Source organism: Theropithecus gelada, chromosome 1, assembly GCF_003255815.1.
Source record: "Theropithecus gelada isolate Dixy chromosome 1, Tgel_1.0, whole genome shotgun sequence".
Classification (NCBI taxonomy): Eukaryota; Metazoa; Chordata; class Mammalia; order Primates; family Cercopithecidae; genus Theropithecus; species Theropithecus gelada.
The window spans coordinates 37,550,579-37,562,628 of NC_037668.1; positions in this window are offsets into that span (position 1 = coordinate 37,550,579).

The following is a 12,050-nucleotide window of genomic DNA, read 5'->3' on the forward strand; positions in this document are numbered from 1 at the left end:
ACCCCTAGCAGGCGGATGCAGGGGCATCCTGCTCTCATGGCAGGGAAAGTCGAGCTGCACCTGCAGAAAGTTGGGGGAAGGATTACCCCCCTCGAATCCCCCGTAGAGAAGAGCTCCTCTCCAGCCCCATGGCCCTCAGCCCTCAGGCATTGTATGTTCTGGCCAGGAGTCCTGGTTGTACACCGGCCGACCTAGAGCTTCCATTTTCACAGCCCTAGCCTAGCCTGGTGTAAGCTCGGGGAAGGCGGCAGTTGTAACAGTACTAACTGCACAGCGGTGCCCTTTCTTAACAATAACAAGAAGGACAGCTGGGGGTGGGTGTATACTGGGAGTGGCCACGACCTTTGAGCACACTGTCTGAAAACACCACAATTTCAACAGTTGTTTTGTTTTTGTTTTTGTTTTGAGACAGAGCCTCACTCTGTCACCCAGGCTGGAGTGCAATGGTGCGATCTCTGCTCACTGCAACCTCTGCTTCCTGGGTTCAGGCGATTCTCGTGCCTCAGACTCCTGAGTAGCTGGGGATTTCAGGCGCGCACCACCACGCCCAGTTAATTTTTGCATTTTTAGTAGAGATGGGGTTTCACTGTGTTGGCCAGGCTGGTTTCAAACTCCTGACCTCAGGTGATCCGCCCACCTCAGCCTCCCAAAGTGCTGGGATTACAGGCGTGAGCCACTGTGCCCGACCTTCAACAGTTTTTAAGGTGATCTGTTGGCAGCTAAGACTTAGAATTTTTTTTTTTTTTTAAAGACATCTTTTCAACAAACAGTACTGGGACAACTGGATATCCACATGCAACCTTATATAAAAATGAACTCAAATGGCTCATAGACCTGAATGAAAGACCTAAAACTATTAGACTCGTAGAAGGAATCACAGGTGCAAACCTTTTGGAGCTTGGATTAGGCAATGGTTTCTTAAATACAACACCAAAAGCACAGCAACAACAACAAAATAGACAAGGTGGACCTCATCAAAAGTAAACACTCTTGTGCATCACAGGACACTATTGGCTGGGCATGGTGGCTCACGTCTGTAATCCCAACACCTTGGGAGGCCAAGGCAGGAGGACAGCTTGAGCTCAAGAGTTCAGGACCAGCCTGGGCAACATAGTGAGACCTCATCTCTACAAAAAAATTTTGAAAAATTAGCTGGATGTGGTCCCAGCTACTTGGGGGGCTGAGTGAGAGGATCCCTTGAGCCCAGGAGTCTGAGGTTGCAGTGAGCTATGACTGTTCCACTGCAAAAAATAAATAAATAAAAGTAAATTAAAAGTTAAATAAGACGCTATCAAGAAAGTGAAAAGACAACCTACAGAATGGGAGAAAATGTTTGCAAATCATGTAACTGATAGAATTCTACAACTCAACAAAAAAATACAAGCAACTCAATTCAAAAATGGGCAAAGGGCTGGGTGCAGTGGCTCATGCCTGTAATCCCAGCACTTTGGGAGGCCAACGCGAGCAGATCACCTGAGGTCAGGGGTTCTTGACCAGCCTGGCCAACATGGTGAAAGCCTGTCTCTACTAAAAATACAAAAAATTAGCTGGGCGTGGTGGTGGGCGCCTGTAATCCCAGCTACTCAGAAGGCTGAGGCAGGAGAATTGCTTGAGCCTGGGAGGTGGAGGTTGCAGTGAGCCGAGATCGTGCCACTGTGCTCCAGCCTGGGTGACAGAGTGAGACTCTGTCTCACACACACACACACACATACACAAAGCAAAGGGCTAGGTTCAGTGGCTCATGCCTATAGTCCCAACACGTTGGAAGCCAAGGCAGGAGGATTGCTTGAACCTAGGAATCTGAGACCAGCAGCTGGGGCAACATTGTGAGACCCTCGATTCCATAGGGGGAAAAAAAAAAAATTAGCTGAGTGTAGTGGCACATGCTTGTAGTCCCAGCTACTTGGGAGGCTGAGGTGGGAGATCAAGGCTGCAATGAGCTACAAGTGTGCCACCGCACTCCAGCCTGGGCAACAGAGTGAGATCCTGTCTCAAAAAAAAGGACTTGAATAGTCATGTCTCCAAGATTACAAATTGATGGCCAGGCACAGTGGCTTGCACTGGGAGACTGAGATTGGAAGACTGCTTGAGCTCAGGAGTTTGAGACCAGCCTGGGCAACATGACAAAACCCCGTCTCTACCAAAAAAATACAAAAAAATTAGCTGGGCATGGTGGCGCTCGCCTGGAGTCTCAGTTACTTGGGGGACTGAGGTAGGAGGATTGCTTGAGCCCAGGAGGTCGAGGCTTCAGTGAGCCCTAATCAAGCCACTGCACTCCAGCCTGGGTGACAGAGAGAAGCCCTGTCTCAAAAATAACAAGAGCAACAAAAACAAACTGACAGTAAGCACATGAAAAGATGTTCAACGTCATTAGCCATTAGGGAAATGTAAATCAAACCCACAATGAGATACCCCTTCACAACCATTAGGATGGAATTTAAAAACACAGAAAACAGCTGGGCGCGGTGGCTCACGCCTGTAATCCCAGCACTTTGGGAGGCCAAGGTGGGCAGATCACCTGAGGTCAGGAGTTCGAGACCAGCCTGGCCAACATGGTGAAACCTACAAAATTTACTAAAACTACAAAACTAAAACTACAAAAATTACTAAAACTTTACTAGAACTAAAACTTTAAAACTACAAAACTTTACTAAAACTACAAAAATTAGCCGGGTGTGGTGGCGCACACCTGTACTCCCAGCTACTCAGGAGCCTGAGGCAGGAGAATCGCTTGATCCCAGGAGGCAGAGCCTGCAGTGAGCCAAGATCGCATCAATGCACTCCAGCCTGGGCGACAGCGTGAGACTCTGTCTAAAAAAATAAAAAATAAGGCTGGGCGCAGTGGCTCACGCCTGTAATCCCAGCACTTTGGGAGGCCAAGGTGGGCGGATCACGAGGTCAGGAGATCGAGACCACCCTAGCTAACATGGTGAAACCCATCTCTACTAAAAATACAAAAAATTAGCCGGGTGTAGTGGCAGGCACCTGTAGTCCCAGCTACTCCAGAGGCTGAGGCAGGAGAATGGCGTGAACCCGGGAGGTGGAGCTTGCAGTGAGCCGAGATCGTGCCACTGCACTCCAGCCTGGGCAACAGAGCGAAACTCCGTCTCCCCCGCTCCGCCAAAAATAAAAAATAAAAAATAAAAAGTAAAAAATAAAAAATAAAAAGCCCAGAAAATAACCATTGTTGGTGAGGATGTGGAAACTTGGACTCCGTGAACACTGCTGGTGGAAAAGTAACATGGTAAACCCATTTTGGAAAACAGTTCAGGAGCTTCTCAAAAACTGAAATATAGTTGCCATATGCCCAGCAATTCCACACCTAGGTGTAGACCCGTGAGAACTGAAGCCGTATGTTCACACACAAATTTATACACAAGTGTTCACGGGAGCATTATTCATAACATCCCTAAAATGAGAACAACACAGATGTCCATAAAACTGAACAGTGGCATGCGCCCGTAATCCTAGCTACTCTGGAGGCTGAGGCCTGAGGATGCCTTTGGCCCAGGAGTTCGAGGCTGTAGTGAGCTATGATTATCACTGCACTCCAGCCTGGGTGACAGAGTGAAACTCCCTCTCAAAAAAAAAAAAAAAAAAGAGAGATCATGCCATCTCAGAAAAAAAAAAAAAAACAACAACAAACTTCTCTCCTTTTTTTTTAAAATTTTCTTTTTTATTTTTGAGGCAGAGTCTCTGTCACCCAGGCTGCATTTCAGCAGTAATCATAGCTCTCTGCAGCCTCGAACTCCTGGGCTTGAGGCGTCCTCCAGCCTTGCCTCCTAAAGTGTTGGGATTACAGGCGTCAGCCATCATGCCTGGCCTCCTCTTCATCCTGAGCACCAAAACGTCGGAACTCAGAGGTAGGTTGCTGTGTGCCTTATGTGAGGTACACTAAAACCACACGGTGTGGACCATGGGGCTCATTCATGCCTGGGGCACCCGTTGTGTACCAGGCACCTTTCTTGGTGCAGGATTCACTGCGGTCAGCAAAATCAAGTCTAATGGAGCTTACAGTATAATTAAGGAAGAAAAAATAAAAAGCAGATATATAACATTTCAGGTGGTGTTAAGTACCTTGCAGAAAATAAAACAGGGTATGGGGTAGAGCATTGGCTGGAGAAGGGCTGGGGTGTATGTATGGGGGCGGGCCGGGGGTGGCGGCTGGGAGCCCGATCGCGGGGGGTGCCTGCACCCCCGGCGAGGGGGCTCCCAGAAGCCAGGGGGGCGGGCCGGGGGTGGCGGCTGGGAGCCCGATCGCGGGGGGTGCAGGTATGTGCATTTTCGGGAGATGGTAGCACCACTTTGCCTTGAAAGTGTTTCTCAAAGCCTCAAAGCCCCAGCATCCTAATAGTCTGGAAACCCATTAACCAGCAGATACACTTAAACTCTGCAGAAGTCAAGACCTCCCTAGCATTGTGGCTGAGCCAAAGTCAAAGCCAAACAGCTGCAGGGTCTCCTTTTTAATAAGGTACCACTTCACACCTACTAGGTTGGCCATAACTGACACATGCAAAATAGCAAGTAATGAGAATGTGAGGAAACTGGAACCCTGCTATATTACTCGTGGGAATGGAAAATGGTGCAGCCGCTGCGGAAGGCAGGTTGGTGGTTCCTCAAAATGTTAAACATAGAATCCCCACAAGACCCAACAACTCTACTCATAGGTATTGACCCTGAAGAACTGAAAGCAGGGGCCAGGTGCAGTGGCTCGCGCCTGTAATCCCAGCGCCTTGGGAGGCTGAGGCGGGAGGATCCCTTGAGCACAGGAGTTCTAGACCAGCCTGGGCAACATAGGGAGACCCTGTCTCTATAAAATATTAAAAAATTAGCGAGGTGATCGCGCCACTGAACTCCAGCCTGGGCGATAGATCGAGACTCCATCTCAAAAAGAAAAAAATAAAAGTTAAAATGATAAATCTCGTCTTATTTTACTACAATTAAGAAAAAAGACAAGGACATTGTCTTGCTCAGTAACCTTTCCATAACAGCATCAGGAACCTGGCGAAAGGCTGAGACGGTGGTGGGGCTGTGGTCTTTCCTTAAAAAGGTGCAGTCATGGTGGCAGTTGGGTGGCCGGGAGACAGCCTGGAAGTAACCGTCTTCAGTTAGCGCCAGTCTCAGAAGTGGTGACTGTGCACGGGTGACGATGGAGGGTTTTTAATTGCTCCTGAATTAATGTGCTTACTTCTCACCCCTGGGGCGCCTGGGTTTAATTACTGTCTTAAGTCACATATGCAAATGAGTCTGCCATCACTCCTGGTCCCGGTGGACAGCAGCCCGGATTACCCAGCCCTTGCACATTGCAGCAAGACCAGCGGGAAGAAGCTGCAGTGCCCCTGGCCAGGCTGGCCTGTTAGAGCTGAATCCGATGAAGGTGATGTGATGCCTGCCCCCTGTGCTGGGTCTAGTTGAACTGAAGAGTTCAAGGTTGCCAGGGGAGTCCTTGATCCTTAAAGCATGGGGAGACCAGCTGTCAATGGTGGAGAAACCCCAGAAGCCCTGAATTCATGAGTACCTGGGTATGGAGGAGTTTTACACAAAAGGTAAGAACTGGGAAGCCAGCAACCTGAAGACGAGGCCATGGGTGAGGGGTGCAGACCCAGAAACCTTGGGGGCTGGGCAGAGAGGGAAGAGAAGCAGGCAGGAGGGACCCCAGCTGCCTAAGGGGGTGGCCACCTGCTGCCTTCCGGGAATGCAGTGTCGTCCATTTTCCAATCCCTCAGAATCCAGAAACCAGGGCCAGGCACGGTGGCTTATGCCTGTAATCCCCGTACTTTGGGAGGCAGGAGGATTGTTTAAGCCCAGGAGTTGGAGACCAGCCTGATAATACAGCAAGACCTTGTCTCTAAACAAAAAGTTTTAAAATTATCCAGGCATTGGCTGGGCAAGGTGGCTCACGCCTGTAATCCAAGCACTTTGGGAGGCCGAGGTGGGCGGATCACAAGGTCGGGAGTTTGAGACCAGCCTGGTCAACATGGCGAAACCCTGTCTCTACTAAAAATACAAAAATTAGCCGGGTGTGGTGGCGGGTGCCTGTAATCCCAGGTACTCAGGAGGCTGAGGCAGGAGAATCGCTTGAACCCAGGAGGCGGAGGTTGCAGTGAGCCAAGATTGTGCCATTGCACTCCAGCCTGGGTGACAAGAGCAAGACTCTTGTCTCAAAAAATAAAATAAAATAAAATAAGCCAGGCATGGTGGCTTGTGCCTGTAGTCACAGCTGCTCAAAAGACTGAGGTGGGAGGATCGCTTGAGCCCAGGAGGCAGAAGATGCCGTGAGTCCTGATAAGCCGCAGCACTCAGTCTGGGTGACACAGTGAAAAAACCGCCAGAAATTGACAATTTTACATGAAGTCAGTTTTCTTTTTCTTTTTTTTTTTTTTGGAGACGGAGTCTCGCTCTGTCGCCCAGGCTGGAGTGCAGTGGCCGGATCTCAGCTCACTGCAAGCTCCGCCTCCCGGGTTCACGCCATTCTCCTGCCTCAGCCTCCCGAGTAGCTGGGACTACAGGCGCCGCCACCTCGCCCGGCTAGTTTTTTGTATTTTTTAGTAGAGACGGGGTTTCACCGTGTTAGCCAGGATGGTCTCCATCTCCTGACCTCATGATCTGCCCGTCTTGGCCTCCCAAAGTGTTGGGATTATAGGCTTGAGCCACCGCGCCTGGCCCAGTTTTCTTTTTTTAGATATTGGCAATTAATTAAAATAAACCACACACACAGAGTAGGCTGCCTGAGGAAGGGATTGGGTGGGGATTGAGTGGGAAGGGACCCAAGGAACTTTTGGAAGTGCTAGAAATATTCTGGTTACCCAAGCGTATTTGTTAAAATATGTCACACTGATATGGTAAGGCTTTGTGTCCCCACCCAAATCTCATCATAATTCTCATAATCCCCACGTGTCGAGGGAGAGACCAGGTGGAGGTAATTAATCATGGAGCCAGTTTCCCCCATGCTGTTCTCGTGAGAGTGAGTTCTCACAAGATCTGATGGTGTTTAAAATTTTTATTTATTATTATTTTTGAGATGGAGTCTTGCTGTGTCACCCAGGCTGGAGTGCAATGGCATGATCTCGGCTCACTGCAGCCTCCACCTCCCTGGTTAAAGCAGTTCTCCTGCCTTAGCCTCCCGAGTAGCTGGGATTACAGGCACCTGCCACCACGCCCGGCTAACTTTTTAGTAGAGATGGGGTTTCACCATGTTGGTCAGGGTGGTCTTGAATTCCTGATCTCCGGTGATCCGCCCACCTCGGCCACCCAAAGTGCTGGAATTACAGGCGTGAGCCACCGTGCCCAGCGAGATCTGATGGTTTTATAAGAGGCTCTTCCCCCTTTGCTGGGCACTTCTCCTTCCTGCTGCCATGTGAAGAAGGTGCCTGTGCCCTTTGCCTTCCACCATGATTCCTGAGGCCTCCCCAGCCATGCTAAACTGAGTCAATTAAACTTCTTTCCTTTATAAGTTACCCAGTCTTGGGCAGCTCTTTATAGCAGTATGAAAACAGACTAATACACACACCATACACTTCAAATGGACATCTGTTACTGAACGTCAATGATACCTCAATAAAGCTAATTAAACAGAAAAGGGAATTGGGAATGGGAAACTCACAGAAGCCCAAGGAGAAGTGTTGGGACCTAGAATCAATTTACAAGGGTTTTTTTTTTTTTTTTTTTTGGAGTCAGGGTCTCACTCTGTCGCCCGGGCTGGAGTGCAATGGCACAATCTTGGCTCACTGCAACCTCCACTTCCCAGGTTCAAGTGATTCTTGTGCCTCAGCCTCCTAAGTAGCTGGGATTACAGGCGCACACCACCACACCCATCTAATTTTTATACTTCTAGTAAAGATGGGGTTTTGCCATGTTGGCCAGGCTGGTCTCGAATTCCTGGCCTCAAGTGATCCACCCACCTCAGCCTCCCAAAGTGCTGGGATTACAGGCCGAAACACCTTCCTCCCCTTTCCCTATGTCCCGCACCTCTTCTTATCTAAGTATATCGGCGCCTGATTGTTCAGCTGAATCATTTTATTCCGCACAGGAGCCCGAGTTAGTGTGATCTTTTATGGTACTATGTGTGCTCATCCTTGAGTGGTCATACTGTTGTGTTTTTAGCCCCCTTTTACGGCTGGAGAAACTGAAGCACAGTTGGGGGAAAAGCCAGAATCCAGAGTCACACAGCCTGGCTCTGTGTTCTCTGACACTGCTGCCTGCACCGTGACTGCTATCGGGGAGCGGGTGCTGGGAACCCGCTGCTTTGGGGACAGCTGGTGTGGATGCATCTACAGGCCCTAGTAGGGAACACATTGCTAAGAAGCAGGCTCCTACAACAGCCCCGTGGACTGTGTTGGTGGCATTCAGAGGCCACCTTCCTGCCTCGGCTGCATTCATTCAAATGAAAATTACCAGGACTTTGGGCTTTTCCGGGAAAGCCTGGCTGCCTCTCATTGTGTCCTTGAAAGCTTGGCCTTCTAGCCCTGCCTGGTTATCACCACCTCTGAAATTCATTTACTTGTTACACCAGTGGTTCTCAAGTGTGGCTGCACACCGGAGTCAGCTGGGGGTTCTTTAAAAAATACTGACGCTTTGGGTTCCACCCGGAGGTTCTGAATTAATTGACCTGGGGCGAGTCCTGCTATAGAAGCTTCAGAAGCCTCCCAGGTGATTCTAATGTGACCACGTTTCAGAATCATTGCTTTAAACTTTCAATTTACCTTTTTTTTGAAGACAGGCTCTCGCTTTGCTGCCCAGGCTGGAGTGATCACAGTTCACAACTCCTGGGCCCAAGCAGTCTCTCCACCTCAGCCTCCAGAGTAGCTGAGACTACAGGGGCCATGTCACCACGCCCAGCTACTCTTTTACTATTATTTTCAGCTGGGTGCAGTGGCTCACGCCTGTAATCCCAGCACTTTGGGAGACCAAGGCGGGCAGATCACCTGAGGTCGGGAGTTCAAGACCAGCCTGGCCAACATGGTGAAACCCTGTCTCTATTAAAAATACAAAAATTAGCTGGGCGTGGTGGTGCACGCCTGTAATCCCAGCTACTCTGGAGGCTGAGGCACGGGAATCACTTGAATCCAGGAGGTGGAGGTTGCAGTGAGCTGAGATCATGCCACTGTACTCCAGCCTGGATGACAGAGTGAGATGCTGTCTCAGAAAAAACAAATAAAACAAAACCGAACTATATATATAGTTTTTTTTTTTTCAGCCCAGGCTAACTCCAGACCTATCTTAAATGTTTCACTGAGAATGGCTTTCTCGAAACTTATTCATGTTGCCTGTCCTGCTTCAGACAGGCTCCACAGGAAAGGACCCAGAGGTCTGCACTTCTGCTCGGCTCACATCTGCCAGTCAGCGTCAGGAATGTGCTTCGTTTCTGCTGGGTCAGGAAGTTTAGTCACAGTTGGCTTTCCTTATTTGGGGCCTCTGTGTCTCCGGGGTCAATGTGGTAAACCGCTCAGTCCAGCCTGCAATGGAAATAGCTCCAACCCCAGTCCAGCAGCCTCCTTTCAGGCTGGTGCCGACTGGAAGGGATCCTGTCTACCTGTGTTTGCCATCTAACCTCAAGAGTGATAAATGAGGTTTACCTCACAGTCAGGAAATGTTGACATTAAACCAAACTGAAAAATACTCATGCAAACTCGAGGCCTTCGAGTTGAGATAAACAAGATGTAGAACATGCCGGTAACTGTCAGACCCAGTTCCATGATTTACTTCCTTCCAGGATCAGTTCTCAGATACCGCTCATGAAAACCCGGAAAGGGTTAGTGTCTGGGGTTTTATGTGGGATGATTGCATTAAGTTAGGCAGGAGAATGACTTTGTTACTGTCATCATCTGGAGATTAAGTATAGTTTAAGGAAATGTGTATGGGTGTAGAGCTGACAAGGGGGGAACCACGATGGCTTTGATACGTCAATTTCACAAGTCACCAGTTATTCAATCAAATACTAATCTAGGTATTACTGTGAAGCTATGTTGCAGAGGTAATTAAAGCTACTAATAACTAGATGCTGAGAAATTATCCTAATTACTCTAGATCTGCCCAACTCCATAAACGAGGTGTTTTTTATTTTTATTTTTGACAGTTTCACTCCATCACCCAGGCTGGAGTGCAGTGGCGCAATCTCAGCTCACTGCAACCTCCACCTCCCAGGTTCAAGCAATTCTCCTATCTCAGCCTCCCAAGTAGCTAGGACCACAGGCACACACTACTCCAGGCTAATTTTTCTGGTATTTTTAGTAGAGACTGTGTTTTGCCATCTTGGCCAGGCTGGTCACAAACTCCTGACCTTAGGTGATCCACCCACCTCAGCTTCCCAAAGTGCTGAGATTACAGGTGTAAGCCACTGCGCCCGGCCAGTGAGGTGGTCTTCAAAGCCGAGGTTTCAAGAGAGAAATTTCACCTGTGAAATGGTAGCTTCACCCAAGCCCCTGGAGTTCCAGCCCGCTGCTGGCCATCATCCCTTCCCAACGGGCAGCCCTGTGAATTTCAGACACGCTTACCCAGGCTCCACAATCACAGAAGCCAGTTATTATTTTTGAGAAAGGCTCTCACTCTGTCACCCAGACTGGAGTGCAGTGGTGCGATTTTGGCTCACGGCAGCCTTGACCTCCTGGGCTCAAGCAATCCTCTGGCCTCAGCCTTCTGAGTAGCTGGGACCACGCCGACATGTCCAGCTAACTTTTCTCTTTTTTGAAGAGTCAGGGTCTTGCTATGTTGCACATGGCCAGTCTTGAACTCCTGAGCTCAAGTGATCCTCCTGCCTCAGCCTCCCCAAGTGTTGGGATTACAGGCATGAACCACTCACTGCACCAGGCCACCAATTCTTTTTTTTTTTTTTTGAGACGGAGTCTCGCTCTGTCGCCCAGGCTGGAGTGCAGTGGCGCAATCTCGGCTCACTGCAAGCTCCGCCTCCCGGGTTCACGCCATTCTCCTGCCTCAGCCTCCCGAGTAGCTGGGACTACAGGCGCCCGCCACTGCGCCCGGCTAATTTTTTCCTGGTTTGTTGTGTTTTTTTTTGAGACGGAGTCTCGCGCTGTGTCACCCAGGCTGGAGTGCAATGGCGCGATCTCGGCTCACTGCAAGCTCCGCCTCCCAGGTTCACGCCATTCTCCTGCCTCAGCCTCCGAGTAGCTGGGACTACAGGCGCCCGCCACCACGCCCGGCTAGTTTTTTTTTGTATTTTTAGTAGAGACGGGGTTTCACCATGTTAGCCAGGATGGTCTCGATCTCCTGACCTCGTGATCCACCCGCCTCGGCCTCCCAAAGTGCTGGGATTACAGGCTTGAGCCACCGCGCCCGGCCTTAATTTTTTCTATTTTTAGTAGAGACGGGGTTTCACCATGGTCTCGATCTCCTGACCTTGTGATCCGCCCGCCTTGGCCTTCCAAAGTGCTGGGATTACAGGCGTGAGCCACCGCGCCCGGCCCTCAGGCCACCAATTCTTAATATCCGTACCTCTCCTTACTGGTTCTGCTTCTCAGGTTAAATCCTGAGATAAACAATAAACAAGAATGTCCACAAGAGGGCTCCCCAGATCCCTGACTGTGCATTGGAACGCGCAACTTAAGATACTTCTTTTAAGGAGAAAAATCAAGTAATAGAATGAGACCTCTTCAAGGTGCAGATGGCAACCAGTTTCTCATCTCTTTTAATTTTTTTGAGATGGAGTCTCACTCTGTTGCCCAGGGTGAAGTGCAGTGGCGTGACCTTGGCTCACTGCAACTTCCATGTCCTGGGTTCAAGCCATTCTCATGCGTCAGCCTCCTGAGTAGCTAGAATTACAGGCACATGCCACCGCACCCGTCCAATTTTTTACTTTCTTTTGAAACGGAGTCTTGTTCTGTCACCCAGGCTGGAGTGCAGTGGCGCAATCTCGGCTCACGGCAACTGCCGCCTCCCGGGTTCAAGTGATTCTCCTGCCTCAGCCTCCTGAGTAAATGGGACTACAGGCGTCTGCCACCATGCCTGGCTAATTTTTGTATTTTTAGTAGAGACAGGGTTTCACCATATTGGCCAGGCTGGTCTCGAACTCCTGACCTTGTGATCCAGCAGCCTCA